Genomic DNA, 14,408 nt, shown 5'->3' on the forward strand with positions numbered 1-14,408 from the left:
CCCCAACAAGGGACTGAAAATGTCCCCCAGATGGAGCTTGGGGTGGGACTTCTTAGAAGCTCCCTTTGCTGCTCTCCTCCCTGCCTCTGATTGGTCCCCAGCCTGACTGCCCTTAGCAATTTGTAAGGATTTCAAAGTCTAGCACAGAAGAAGGAGAGGCCTCTCTTAAAGTGAGTTCCTGTTTTCCAGATCAGCCCATGCTTGCCCAAATTCCCTGACCCTTCTTCAGCACCATATGAAAGAACCTTGAGGAAGTTAAGCTAGGAACCAGCAGAGTGGTGGTAAAGGGGCAAACTCCATAATGACTGCATTTCTTGAAGACATCTAGATTAACACCAAAGGACAATGAAGAGCAGGGGCTGGCATTGAGCATTAAATAGGTACTGTTAAATAAGATACTGAAACCACTATGGGGACAGGCCTTAGCAACTCTACAATACAAATACATGGTATGATGTGACTTTAAATCATGCTCATTTATCACAGCAATTACAATCAACACATAGATCATAGATCAACAACCAAAATGAAAAACCCATGAACTTCTAGGACCAAAGTTGGCCACATGGTTTCATGATGAGCTTCGTAGATGTAATACAATTCAGCCATGTTCTATGCAAGAAGCCACTACAGTGTGGGAATTTATTCAAACCTATTTTCTCAGTCTGTGTGCTAAGATCAAGGGAAAGGGGCAAAATCCTGCTCTACAAATGACATATGGTCATTTCCTCTTGAAACATTCTCTGCAGGAGGGAAAGGAAGGCTCATTCAGGAGTCAAATAAGCAAAAGGTTTCAAATCCAAGAAGGAAGGAATTTGGAAAATTCTAGAATACCTTTCCCTGGTTTGACAAAAGGCTCCTGGGTGAAGAGCCCCAGGAGGGCCAGGAGGCTGAGAAAAGATCTCAGCACTGTCAGCTGCCTGCAAACCCTGCAGGGAGCTCCCGGTTGCAGCTTTCCTGTGTTGTGGTGAGCTTTACAGAGAGTTGCTGCACTTAAAAAAAATGTGTATGGGTGTTTTGCCTGCATATATTTCTGTACACTACGTGCATACCTGGTGCCAAATATGGAGGCCAAATGAGGGCACCAGTTCCCTGTAACTGTAGTTACAGAACTGTTCTGTGGAAGTTGGGAAGTGAACCTGAATTCTATAGACAAGCCACCCCTGCTCTTAACCTCTGAGTCTTCTATCTCTTCAGCCCCATAGCTGCTTTTAAAACGAGGCTCCTGTAAATAGCCTGTGGCCCACACTCCTGTTAGCAACCCCAACAAAAATCATTGCTTCATCAAGCTGGACTTGCGTGCAGTCTCTACTGTGGTCTACTGTGGGTTCACTTTCAGGTGAGCATGTGTGTGTTTCATATCCCTAGGAAACATGTGTCATGCAACAGCAAAAGACACATCTTTGACATATATTAATTATACAAAATAGTGTTATTATATTCATTCCCCATTACCTTTTGAAGCTACTTCCTGCTCTCATTAATCCCCTTTCTCTTCCCAATCAGACCTCCACTTTCCCATATTTTGTGTTTGATCTAATGAGTTCAATCAGGGTTGCTTAATGGAGTGTGGGCAGCATAACAGTGGCTATATCATTAGAAATGGCTCTCTACCCCACCCACCCCTGCTCCCATTAACTGCCAATACATCCTCAGGGAAGAGTGGGTCTTCATGAGGACCTAACAGCAATCCCTAACCACTACAAATCCCCAAAGAGGGGTTGGGTTTAGTTAGCACCACACCTATCCATCACAGAATGTTAAAATGCCAAGGAATGTTGAATGGATTTACTTTGGGAACTTTTTATGCATGTATATAAATATTCTGGCCACCTTTCTTGCCTGACCCTCTCTTGTCCTCTTCCTACCACCACCAACTCATCTTCCCACAGCAGGAACATTTAAGTTTTGTTTCATGGCCCACTGGATCTAAGGAGGGATGCTCACATAAGAATGGATGCGAAGGATCCATGAGCTGTCAAGGGTACAACACTAAAGACAGTGATGTCCTTCCTCCAATAGCCCAACTTAACTGTTAGCCCCGTTAGGCAGGACCCCATGACCCCCAATCCCATCTATGATAATAGTAGGATCTTCCCTCACCAGGGCTCCCCTGCCAAGAACTACTGAAAAGTTTTATGGCACTAGGTGTGAAGTCCTGGGAGAGTTGGCTTCAAAACCATTCAAAGTGGTGGTCTGTTGTGGATTTACTTTCTGGGATGAATAAGTATGTGTGTGTGTGTGTGTTTGTGTGTGTGTGTTGTGTATCCCCAGGAAAAGTCTATCTCAGAACAGCAAAAGACATTTTTGGGTATATCAATTATAGAGAATAATAGTTTACCCCTTCACTCCAACGGTAAGTATAATGCCTAGCAGGTAGTTATCGTGGCAGAGGGCCTGGAACTGAGTACGCTTGGCGGTGACTTTTTGCCCTCAGGATCTTCATTCACAGCATACTCTGGCACTATCAGATCAGCCAGGAGGGAGAAAGCTTCCAGCTTGGCTTCCCCTTGATTTCTCTATGCCCTAAAACCACAGCAGTGGAATTCTCAGCCAACAGGGGCTTCACATCCAGCTCTGGTGGGAAACACACAGTTAAGAGAATGAAGGTTTATAGGCTCCGTCTTGTAGAGGCTCAGGTATCTGTAGCTGCTCTGAATTCATGCGAACCATAGTCATGCCATTTCCCTGAAGATAGCTTATCGCAGCCCTCCTCACCCCACCATTGTCTGGTGCTCACAATCCCCTTCTTCTACAACATTCTATGAGCACTGATCAGTCACTTGCTCTCAGCACCTTGGCCAGCCAAGAATTTCTTCATTACTAGGCCTCTTTGATCATGCCACAGGTATAAACACTATAATGCAATGCTGAGGTACCCAGACTTGTTCAGGTGCTGCTCTGAGTTCATGTGTGTAGAACATGATGTTGCCTGAAGACAGAGTCCCATCAGTTCCCACTACCTCTACTGTCTCTTAGATTTTTTTTTCCACTCCATCTTCCACAATGGTCCCTGAGCCTTGGAATGATATTGATGTATATTTAGTGCTGAGTCTTCAACAGTCACCAACTCTTAGCATGTTGACCCTGAGTCTCTGCTGCAATAGCTGCCACTAACTGAAAAAGAAGTTTGTGTGACCGAAGCTGAGAGCAGCACTAATATGTAGACGTAGACATAGACATAACTATTTAGAAGGCAATTTGCTGGGTGCAACGTGCTCATTTAGCAAAACAGTAGAACCTTCCACAGCAGGGCCTAGTGGCTGCCCAGCCAAGGGTTACTGAACAGCTTTCTAGAACCGAATGTGAATTCCAAGTGTAGCTGACCTCAAATTCAGTCAAAAGCAGCTGACTATTCCCTTAACGGTCATAAAACTATCACTCCAGTAGCATATTGCTCAGCAGGTCAGTCATGTAGCACAGGAACTTAAGCCTGTAATGATTTTTCTCTCCCAGAACCTGCAAGGCACATTCCAGCATCAGGAAAGCCAGCCATCAGGAAGGAAGCGTCCAGATCAGTTGCAGCACTATGCTTGATTTTGCTCTTTCCTGAAGCCAAAGAACATGGAGTTTTCAGTGAAAGGGTATTCACATCTGGTTCTGGTGGGAAACACACTGTTAACAGAATAAAAATACAAGTCACCTACACATGTGTGTGTGTATATAATATATGTATCTATGGAACATGCAGATGCAGTGTTCTGAAAGGGACTTTAAAAACATTAATAAAGAGTTGGGTGTGGTAGTGCATACCTTTAATCCCAGCACCCAGGAGGCAGAGGCAGGCCAATCTATGTGAGTTCGGGGCCAGCCTGCTGTTCAAAGTGAGTTGCTGTAGGTCTAGGGATATATGTAGCTTGTAGTACATTTATGAACACACCGAAACATATTCACTCACAATGTATATGTTAATACATGTGTGTGTGTGTGTATATATATATATATATATATATATATATATATTATTGTAAGATGGATTCTCCACAGATGGAAGGAACTCTTAAAAAGATTCGTAGTCTTTTCTTCACAACTGCCATGGCCATTTAAGAAAGCATATTTTCCTATGACCTATTATTAATGCTTCAAGTATTTGCTAACTTTGCCTATATAACTAATATTTGTCTAGCAAATAAAACCCTTCACCAAAAGCAGCTTTGTGGGTTGGTTTCATATAATTGGTTTCATAACCAATAATACAATGTTTTTTTGTTTTTTGTTGCTTTTTGTTGTTGTTTTAAGTACCCAAAAGAACTCTCCCTCTTCACAGGATTGCTACGCGACACACAAGAGAAGCAATCTTAGTAGTAATCTGTCCAGGTAAATTTACTTTTCTACAAACATTTTCTCAGTATTAAGTTGGACACGCCTCTCACGTTGTACAGAGTAAGCACTAAATACTTATTAAATAGCCATTTTTCTAAAATTTACAAGCTAACAATTTACCACCCACGGCCCAAGCTAAGCATATTCATTCCGATGCCCATAGTGTTTCTGTGAATAGTCCCTATGTGGACCAACTGTAACCGTGAAAACATTCACCTGATCCATATGAACTTTCAATATCATCAGCCCTTGTCCCTGTGCAGCTTCCTTGGCTCTGCGTGGGTCCACTGTATCACCCTGTGGCCGAGTGAGCTTCTGTGCATTGCCTCACAGTTGCCCTGGCAATTTAGGCAGGTTTAGGACACCTCCTAAGCTTGCCCTGGGCGGTAGGAGGCAGAGGAGCCTGCACTGGCCTCAGCTCTGCGGTTAGTGAAGACCAGTGGGACCGTTGGTGAGGAGGGCGCGCGCTCCTGTGGCATGTGACCAAAGGACCTAACACCACTGGCTGATCTGTGAAAGTTTGCAGACCTTGCAACAGCCAAGAATGTTTGCTCTGTCTCTCCAGCCCACCCCCATCTTGTGGTTACACCCCACTCCTCCTAGTTCCGCCCCTAGCCCAGCCCTGGCCTGCCCCTCACCTCAGCTAAATACTTTCAAGCAAGCCCCTTCTACCTGGGGCATCCCTGTTCACAGCATGAGGTACCTGTAGTGGACTGGGATTGTTCAGCTCATTGGAACTCAGTCATCTGATGACCCCAGCCTTCCTGAATTTTTCACCACGTGTGGAAACTCAGTGAGGCACAAATCACTGGTATTTTGTTGTCACAGCTACTTCAGTGTAGGTGTAATGCCAGCCAGTCCCGGAGTGGTTCTTAATGCCCAGCTATGTTTTTCCCTGGCACAATCTTGCAGTATAGACAAACTGTTCAACTCCCGTTGCTCCGGTCTTGCTTCCTAAAGCACACTGATGTCCAAAGGTGTCCTTTTCTGTAGAAATCCAGAAAGCATTTTCTGGACATAAGCAAAAGACACAGTAGAAACCGTGGGCTTTAGGGCTTTAGAAACCTCCAACCTCACACTGATCGTAAACTCCCCAAACAATACCAAAGGCAGCTTTCCCCTGGCTCCTCCTCCCAAACTTGGCATAGAAATTAGTGCAGAGATCAGGCTGGCCTTGAATCATGGTGCTCCTCCTGCCTCAGCCTCCGGAGTGTAGACATTACACATCACTGGACAAGCTAGCTAGTTAATAGATTGGAGCCATTATATTTTTATTCACCCTTTCAGTGAGCTAAGTACTCAACCATGCCAGCCATCTTTGGAAGATTCTGCCTTCTTAAAACATAGTGCTAAGTTAAAACATTGCAAAAATACTTAAGGGTGTAGGTACATGAGAGTTGTAGAATTTTCTTAAGTTGTTTTTGTGATGCTGGGAATATACACTTAACACATCATGCAGGCAAATACTTTTCCTTTAATCCACACCTCTACGTCTGTCTCCTGATTTTATTGTTTTATGTTGGCATTTAAAATGTAATACAATTTATTATGTGTCAATGTGCGTGAAAACTCTGAATTCCACATAAATTAACTCATCCTCTGAACATTCAAGAGTGATGGTCCTCGCTGGATGACATACGTTCTCGGTTACCCTGTTCCATCCACTGGTGGATCAGATCTTTCATTTCACAACAAGGAAAAGAAAAGCAAGAAGTGTCTATTCCCTGTGGAAAGTATCTTTACATTATAGCTAAATTAAATGCTCTCTTTGCTTTTGTCATATTTCCACACATTTCACATAATTCTCCAAAATGATAATCATGTTTCCAAAATTTTTCTTGAACATACCAGATTTATTGTCAGCAAAAAGATTAATGTCTCTCCGAATATGTAGGAGACAGTGTGGAAATAATGCCTATCTATATTTATTGTTGTGAAAGATAGACACAACACCAGAGAAAGTACCTCATTTAACCTAGGAGGATGTTGGGCAGCCATGGCTCACTCCTTTAATCCCAGTACTCTGGAGGCAGAGGCAGGCAGATCTCTAAGTTCAAGGCCAGCCTGGTCTACAGACCAAGTTTGAGGGCAGCCAAGGATACACAGAGACACCCTATCTCAAACAAACAAAATAAATCAGAAACACATAAGGGATGGGGAGATGGCCCTCCGCTGAAATAGTGCTTATGCAACTAATGATGAGAACATGGTCACAAGACCCTGTCTCAAAACATAAGTTAGAGAGAGACTGAGGAAGACTGGATGTCGACATCTGGATTCCAGAGTGATGGAGAAATGTCCTCATGTCCACATGTCCACATATATACCTACAAATCCTGTGAACTTGCATAAACATGTACACACACAAAATTAAGTGACTGTAAAATTATCAATATTCTGCAATAAAAACACTGTAAATAGTAATGTTTTTATGAGCTTAACACCTCACCCTGTGCTTATAACTCCAGATCCCATGGAACCTTAGGCAATGTGAAATCATTAGTTCTACACTACCATAGCCAAGAAAGTGACATCTAAACTCAAAATAGTGTTTATACATTTTTTGAAAATGGGAAAAATGAGTATGTAGCAACAAGGGCTAACTCAAGAATTAAGAATATTTTTATGTAAATTTTAAAATGTTCTGACTTTTCTATGTTTGTGTATCAATTTGATTTTATAATATGGAAATGAAAATCCAATTTATATATTAAAAAAACAAGCTGGAAAGTGTGACAAATAGCTACATTTCCAACTACTCAGGAGGCAGAGGCAAGAGAGCCAATCAAATGCAGGAGCACAGCACAAGCCTAGGCACAAAAGGAGAACCTGTGTCAAAAGAAAGAGGGAAAACACTTTTGTACATATTTTATGGATATTTATTTGCATCCAGTTGTGTGCTGGGGAGCTTTATACCAACTTGACACAAGCTAGAGTCATTTGGAAAGAGGGAACTTCAATTTCGAAAATGCTTAATTATCTTAATTAATGATTGATGAAGGAATGCTCAGTCTGTTAGCATTCTGTCTAAACTCCACCCCACAGTTACCTGGCAACAGCCAGGTAGACCTCGGCCACTATAAAGGTGGCTACTTATCCCCTCCTCCCTCTCTTGCCCCTTTGCCTCTCTCTCTGGCCTCTGGCTCTCTTGCTCCCTCTCTCCTCCCATTCCCTTCCCCTCCCTCTCCATGTGGTCATGGCCAGCCTCTACCTCTCTCTCTCTCTCTCTCTCTCTCTCTCTCTCTCTCTCTCTCTCTCTCTCTCTCTCCTCTCTCCTCTCTCTCTCTCTCCTCTCTCTCTCCCCCCCCCCTTTCTCTGCCTCTACTACCCTCTTAACTCCTCCCCCCATGCCCTGAATAAACTCTATTCTATTCTATATCATCGTGTGGCTGGTCCCTCAGGGGGAAGGGATGCCTTGGCATAGGCCTGCTGAGGTACCCCCTCCCCCCATACCTCATCACACCCCCACAGAACATATTCTTATACCTCTTTATCTTTTTATAAACACATCCCAGTCCATTGTGTTGGTAGGACCTCTGAGTTGTTGGTCCTGGGTTCTACAAGAAAGCAGGTTTACAATATCAAATTAATGAAGAGATACTTGAAGCAATCCCACAAAAATCAGGAACAAGGCAAGGCTGCCCACTCGCCTCATTTCTATTCAATATAGTACTCGAAGTTCTAGCTAGAGCAATAAGACAACAAAAGGAGATCAAGAGGATACAAATTGGCAAAGAAGAAGTCAAGGTATCACTATTTGCAGATAATATGATAGTATACACAAGCAACCCCCCAAAGTTCTACCCAAACCTTCTACAGCTGATAAACAACTAAAGCAAAGTGGCTGAGTATAAAGTTAACTCAAACAAATCAATAGCCTTCCTTTATACAAATGATAAACAGGCTGAGAAAGAAAATAGGGAAACAACACCCTTCATAATAATCACAAATAATAGAAAATATTTGGAGTAACTCTAACCAAACAAGTGAAAGATCTATATGACAAGAACTTCAAATCTCTTAAGAAATTGAAGAAGACCTCAGAAAATAGAGACATCCCCCATGCTCATGGACTGGTAGGATTAACATAGTAAAAATGGCCACCATAGGAAGACCATCAGTCTCAATTAACCCAGACCCTTGAGATCTCTCAGACACTGAGTCACCATACACAAGCTGGTACTAACCCCAGCCCGCCAATACAAACACACACACACACACACACACACACACACACACACACACAGAGAGAGAGAGAGAGAGAGAGAGAGAGAGAGAGAGAGAGAGAGAGAGAGCAGAGGTCTGTCTTGTCCCGCCTCAGTGGGAGAAGTAGTACCTAAGCCTGAGAGACTTGAGGCCCCAGGGAGTGGGGAGGCCTGGCGAGGGCTGGGTGAACATCCTCTTGGAGACAGGGGTGGAGGAGGAATGGGATGAGAAACTGTGGGGGTACAGACCGGGAGGGGCCAACAACTGGAATGCAATAATAATAATAATAATAATAATAATAATAATAATAATAATAGAAAAGGAAAAAAAGAAAAACTTCCCCAGACATAGGAAAATCATTTGGAGCCCGGGTTGGCCACAAGATGGCAGTGTAAGGAGACTTTTACTTCCTCTGTCCTAAGAGCTTTCTTGTGACATAAGAAAACCCACAGAATCAACTCATTTAGGCTCATAGGGGCCCAGATACTGAAGTGACATCAGTTGTTCAGAATGGCCTGAAACAAGAAATGTCTGTGGATGGGTCAAAGGGTAGGTGTCTAAGAAGGCCTAGTTTCATTGTACGGGGTAAGGGAGGTGGGTTCAGGAGGGCCAGGCACCTAGAAGTATAAGGTGGTGGAGGATGCATAATGGTGCTAGGCCCAGCTTGCCTGATAGAATAGGCTGAATAATAGCAAGATGTCTATCATTGACTGATTCCCTAGAAGTGTATGTGGGTTTATAGTCAGAAATCCAGAAAGGATCTGCTCTGCAGCAATGTTTCATGTGACACAGCAGTTCTCGACCTTCCCAATGCTGCGACCCTTTTATACATGTCCTCATATTGTGGTGACCCTCAGTCATAAAATTATTTAATTGCTACTTCATAACTGGAATTTTGCTACTGTTATGGATCATAATGTACATATCTGATCTTCAGGATATCTAATATGTGACTCCCCTCCTAAACGGGTTATGACCCACAAATTGAGAACTGCTGACATGACAGATCTCTGAGGGTGCAAGTTGTATGGCAGTCAGGTGTCCAACAGGATTTGTCCCCTCGCAGTATATTTAGGGTAGTGATGGGAGTGGAAGGGTATATACAAGAGTAATGTCTGTTTTAAAATATAGCTGCATGTTTATCAACAGAGAGAGTGAGAAGAATGTGTTCAGTGGGGCCAGATACTTTGATGAAGGGAGGGTCCTAGAAGGACCTAAACCACAAGTTCAGTAGGCCTCATATCTTGGAGTGCTTGCAGTTTGGGGGTAGCAATTGGTCTTAATACCCTGTAGCTTAAGTAGCAGTGATAGGAGTGTGGTGAACAGCAGAGCTTGATGCCTAGTGGTTTACATGAAGTCGTGGAAGGATTAAATCCAGTAGGTCCTGGTAAAAAGTTCATGTGAGCGAATATAGGGGAGGGTAATGGGCAGGACCTGATTCCTAGTTCACATGTACTGGACATTAATAGTCCAGTTGTTACCTCACGCACTGTTAGAGGTCATGCTGACCACTCCCACTTCTTCCATTCCATAGAAACTTCTACACATCAGGCCCTGCTAGACAACATTCCACCAGACACCATATCTGCTAGGAATTAGTTTATGCAAAGCACCCAATCCTCCAGAGGCCCTCTACCCCTCTAGACAGTCCCCTTCCCGTCCCTCCCAGCTTCCTCTTCTACATGGAAGAAAGGCACAGAAGCAGCAGAGCAGTGACCTGCGTGAAACCAACCCACAGGCTCTTGCCATGCCTTTGACTTTCTCTTCTTTGGGTTTGACAGGCCTTTTCCTGATTGGCCTCTGTTAACCTCAGTGCGCGTAGAAGGCTTGCTAACCAGCAGACATCAGTGGACACTTCAGAGTCAGACCCATAAGCCTGCTTGTCAGAAAAGAAAGGAGGGAGACTGATGCTGCTCTCAAGATCTTCCAGAAGTGAACCACCCCAGACTTGATGCTCCAGCTCAGGCTGGGATCACATTCCTGCTCTTTCCACTAAAGCTCAACATGCAACTGCAGCAGCGGGACTGGCTCCTGTGGAGGGGGCCTATCTACAGTTCTGCCCCCTGAGACCTGCTGCTTCTGGGACCTGTTCTCCACAGAGGACCGTTCTTCCTTGACTTTGGGGACCTCCTAGAGCTGATGGTTATAATCTCTCCCAATCTTTCTTGATTTGTATCCTGCTGCAAATGAGAGTCTTAAGGTCTCTTCCTTCTGGGTTCTATTTATGTATTTCTTTGTGTGAATTATTGCTCCTATGTTAGAAGTAAAACTCCCACTTTTTGTCTCCTTTCACTTTCTGTCCACTCCAATCTTAGAGTTATGACAATTGGCCAAAATGAGTAGAACCCATGGCACATCAAGTTTCTATAGAATCAGATGCATCCTGGGTGGGCATCTAAGCCACTGACCCCGCTTGATTGGGGGGTGGACAAGGGGCATCCCCTGACCTGGGGCCCCAGGATGATACCCTGTAGCCCTGGGGTTATGGGAGAGAGGGCTGAGGGAGAGAGGTTCCCACGCAGGTGAGAGTATGCACAGGGCCTTGATGAAAAGAGACAGTCTATGATTTTAGAGCTTTATTGTAGAAAGGCAGGGGGAAAGAGAAAAGCTGGAGAGAGAGAGAGAGAGAGAGAGAGAGAGAGAGAGAGAGAGAGAGAGAGAGAGAGAGAGAATGAGAGAGAGAAAGAGACAGAGAGAGAGAGAGAGAGAGAGAGAGAGAGAGAGAGAGAGAGAGACTGGCCATGGAGGAGAGAAGGGGGAAAGAAGAGAGAAGAAAGGCTAGAGTAAGAGGGAGAGAGTAAGAGATGAGAGAGAGAGAGAGAGGAGAGTAAGAGCAAGAGAGCAAGAGGAGTAAGAGTAAGAGAGTGAGGTGGGGCCAAGCAGCCCCTCTTATGGTATTCTGTATCTTTACTGTTGCTAGGTAACTGGGGAGGAGTTTAGCCTAAAGGTCAGAAGCTTGGGACATTGCCTATGTGACTACTAACCATGCTTCTCTTGTGGGGGCGGAGGGGGTGGTAACTTCAACAGGAGCCACGGTTCCAGGAGACATGAGAGAACTCCTTCTGTCCCATGTAGGTGAATTATCATCACTGGGTCCCAGGGTTCAACATCTAGCCTCAACTGGAAACCAGGCTGTCTGTGCATAGCCTAATGCCCCACAGTTAAAAACTCAGTTTCTGGTATCAGAGGTTTACAAATAGTTGAGAAAACTTAAAGAGGCTGTGGGCAGGACGGAAGGGTAAGACCAGGCTTCAGTAAAGCCCACCCTGTTTCAGAACTGTGATGCCAGGAAGATGCTTGCATAAAGTGGGAAGAACACAGAAAAATGGAGCTTGCTAGAAGCCAAAAGATTGTTTTGAGTAAGGATCTTTCAAGTTTTTTCATTTAACAATCCATTTTGCCCAAGAAATTTTTAAATGACCCAAGGTAGACATAGATATATAAAATAGATATACAAATCAAATATTTACTAATGAAAAATCATAATGAAGTCATTTAAAAATAGTTCTTTGTTGTATATAAAATTTACTATTTATTGAAGACAAGGAAATTTGTGTATTGATAGGAGGGATACACTTGCTTATTTTACATGAAGAGATACCCTTGGCTAAATAAGTAATAAACAACATGGTTCATCAACATTTTCATATCTGGTGGATATTTTGATTTTAAAACCCTCAAAGCTGATATTACAACTTTACATAAATACTTAGTACAAAATGTTTAGGACCATTTCATAAGCTGTTGGAAGTTCTGTTCTCATGCAAAGCCAGAATTAATTTAACTCATTTTTTTATGAAACTGAGTAATTTTTTAAAAAGTGAACATCCTAACGCATTAGAATCCACAGATATCTAATGAGTGATGACACAGAAAACTTTGAATCTTTGCTTTCATAATTAAGTTGTTGTGTTGCTAGGAGAGCAGAAAGCTGTGGGCAGCGAAGCAATGCAGCTGATGATGTACAGTGCTCTCTAATCTGAGCCCAGCTGTTTCAGGCATCATTGATTGACGCTGTGTGGAGTGATATCATGCAGTCCACATGTCACGTGTTCACAACCATGGCTGCAGTGCAGTTGCCCATCAACACTGCTGAGGGCTGCCAGAATAGCCCAGGTTCATTACACATGTGGTTTTAAGTTAACTTTAGGTCACTGCATGATCAGAAATCTTTCACTGTTTCCCATGTTTTTGTGATCTTCATAGTGTGACTCTAAATGGGGTTGTGACCCACAGTCTACACAGCCAAGATGCAGAGAACAATTCCCAAAGAGAAACTGCTGCATAAAGGGTCAGTGGTTTTCTCTGATTTGTTTTAAACAGTTATTCCATGTTGGTAATTACTTCACAAAGTGATTGATCTGCTGTGTATGATACTTTGTCTCTCCTGGTTTCCTAAGTGGGTACGGAACATAGAGATAGCCACAGGAGAACAACTAAATGCTTTGCTGTGCTTATCTTCCTGTTCAAACAAAAACCTTCAACTTGGGATATCTAAAAACTCATTGTGAACGATTTCCATATGTAATTTTACATGAGGATGATTGAGAGTGAATTTTCATACTTATTTTTTTCCATGACAAATGTGATCTTCCAAATAATAAACCAGTACTCAAGAAAGGAAAGTAAGAGGAGGATAGTTTCAGATCAAAAGAAAAAAGATTTGGATAGAACAAAGAGTTCTCCTGATGTCTCATCCAGTTCCTGTTGCAAACAGCTTACATTAGGATGTTAGGTTTCATTCATTAGAAGTAGTGCTTCATGCTACAACTAATACAAATATATCAGCAGATCTAAAGATAGAGGTATCATTGTTCACTATCATATCTATCATCTATTCACCTATCATTGATCTACATCTATTTATCTATTATCTCCCATCTCTACCTATCATGGCTTTATCACCTACCTATCATCTCTTTCTCTCCCTGTCTATTACCTATCCTATCTATCTATCTATCTATCTATCTATCTATCTATCTATCTGTAACCTATCTTATGGACCCATTTTGTTTGGAACAAGTCTTATATGACTTAGGCTGTGCTGAAAGGAATTCACTGTGTAGCCTAGGTTGGCCGTAAACTCATAGCAATTCTCTTGCTTTATTCTCTCAGTTCTGGGATGGCAGGAGTGCCTACGGCCAGACAGTTTTAAATGCTGTGTGGCTATTAGTTTTTCCCCAAGATTTGGTCAGTTTTGAATCTCTCTAATGTTATGCTGAAAACAATGTTCTACTGCCATCTACTGTCCCAAATTCTTTCTTGGTTTTGATTTCTAAGATTTTGTTTTCTTATTCTTTCTAACATTTCATAGCTATAGATTTCCTTTCAGATTAATCTTCCACTACTTCAAAAAAAAAATCACTAACACACTGAAGCTCATAGAGGTCGAGTCTCACAAGTAGCAGTGACGACCCATGAGTTCACTCAGATTCAGCACACATTGCTTAGTTCTCTCAAGTAGAAAAGGGATCCTGGAGATGTGAAATGAATGGTGGCGAAATCAGCTTCTGCAAGGATCTCTGAGTCTAACACAAAATCAACGAGACTGTTATAACACACTTCTATAGGACAAGTCCTCCCAGAGGACACAGGGAAGAGTGCTTTAGATTCAAAATGGGAATAAGGAATCAACCAAGCTCTAGAGACAGTTTCTTGACTGAACTAGACTTAAATTACTAGTAGAAAGGAACAATGCGAATAGAAAATTAGATGGTAAGAAAAACAAACAAACAAACAAACAAACAAACAAAAAAGAAAATTAGCTGGTAAGAAAAACACTCCAGAAGTAACATCAGGAGCAAAAGTGAGACTACTATCAAATATGTGAGAAAATATTCTTAGAGTGGAAGACAACAGAAGATGATGGGTGAGGACGG

At 42.7% G+C, this 14,408-nt stretch overlaps 2 long non-coding RNA genes across 4 annotated transcripts in view; one reads left to right on the forward strand and one right to left on the reverse strand.

Moving 5' to 3' along the window:
• The window catches only part of 4930444F02Rik (RIKEN cDNA 4930444F02 gene), a 34,632-nt gene extending 29,878 nt beyond the window's left edge, over positions 1-4,754 (reverse strand). For 2 of the 3 annotated variants that reach the window (NR_038035.1, NR_038034.1), the window contains exon 1: positions 4,540-4,754. This is a non-coding gene — a long non-coding RNA (RIKEN cDNA 4930444F02 gene). Of the gene's footprint in view, positions 1-2,341; positions 3,616-4,539 lie in introns of all 3 variants that reach the window. The other variant, NR_102728.1, reaches the window with a different exon arrangement.
• Positions 1-10,821, forward strand: part of Gm32926 (predicted gene, 32926) — a 94,527-nt gene extending 83,706 nt beyond the window's left edge. Inside the window, exons 4-5 of the long non-coding RNA NR_152783.1 lie at positions 4,268-4,317; positions 10,311-10,821. This is a non-coding gene — a long non-coding RNA (predicted gene, 32926). The remainder of the gene's footprint in view (positions 1-4,267; positions 4,318-10,310) is intronic.
• Positions 10,822-14,408: the final 3,587 nt, after the last annotated feature.

This window comes from Mus musculus, chromosome 10, assembly GCF_000001635.26.
Source record: "Mus musculus strain C57BL/6J chromosome 10, GRCm38.p6 C57BL/6J".
NCBI classification, from domain to species: Eukaryota; Metazoa; Chordata; class Mammalia; order Rodentia; family Muridae; genus Mus; species Mus musculus.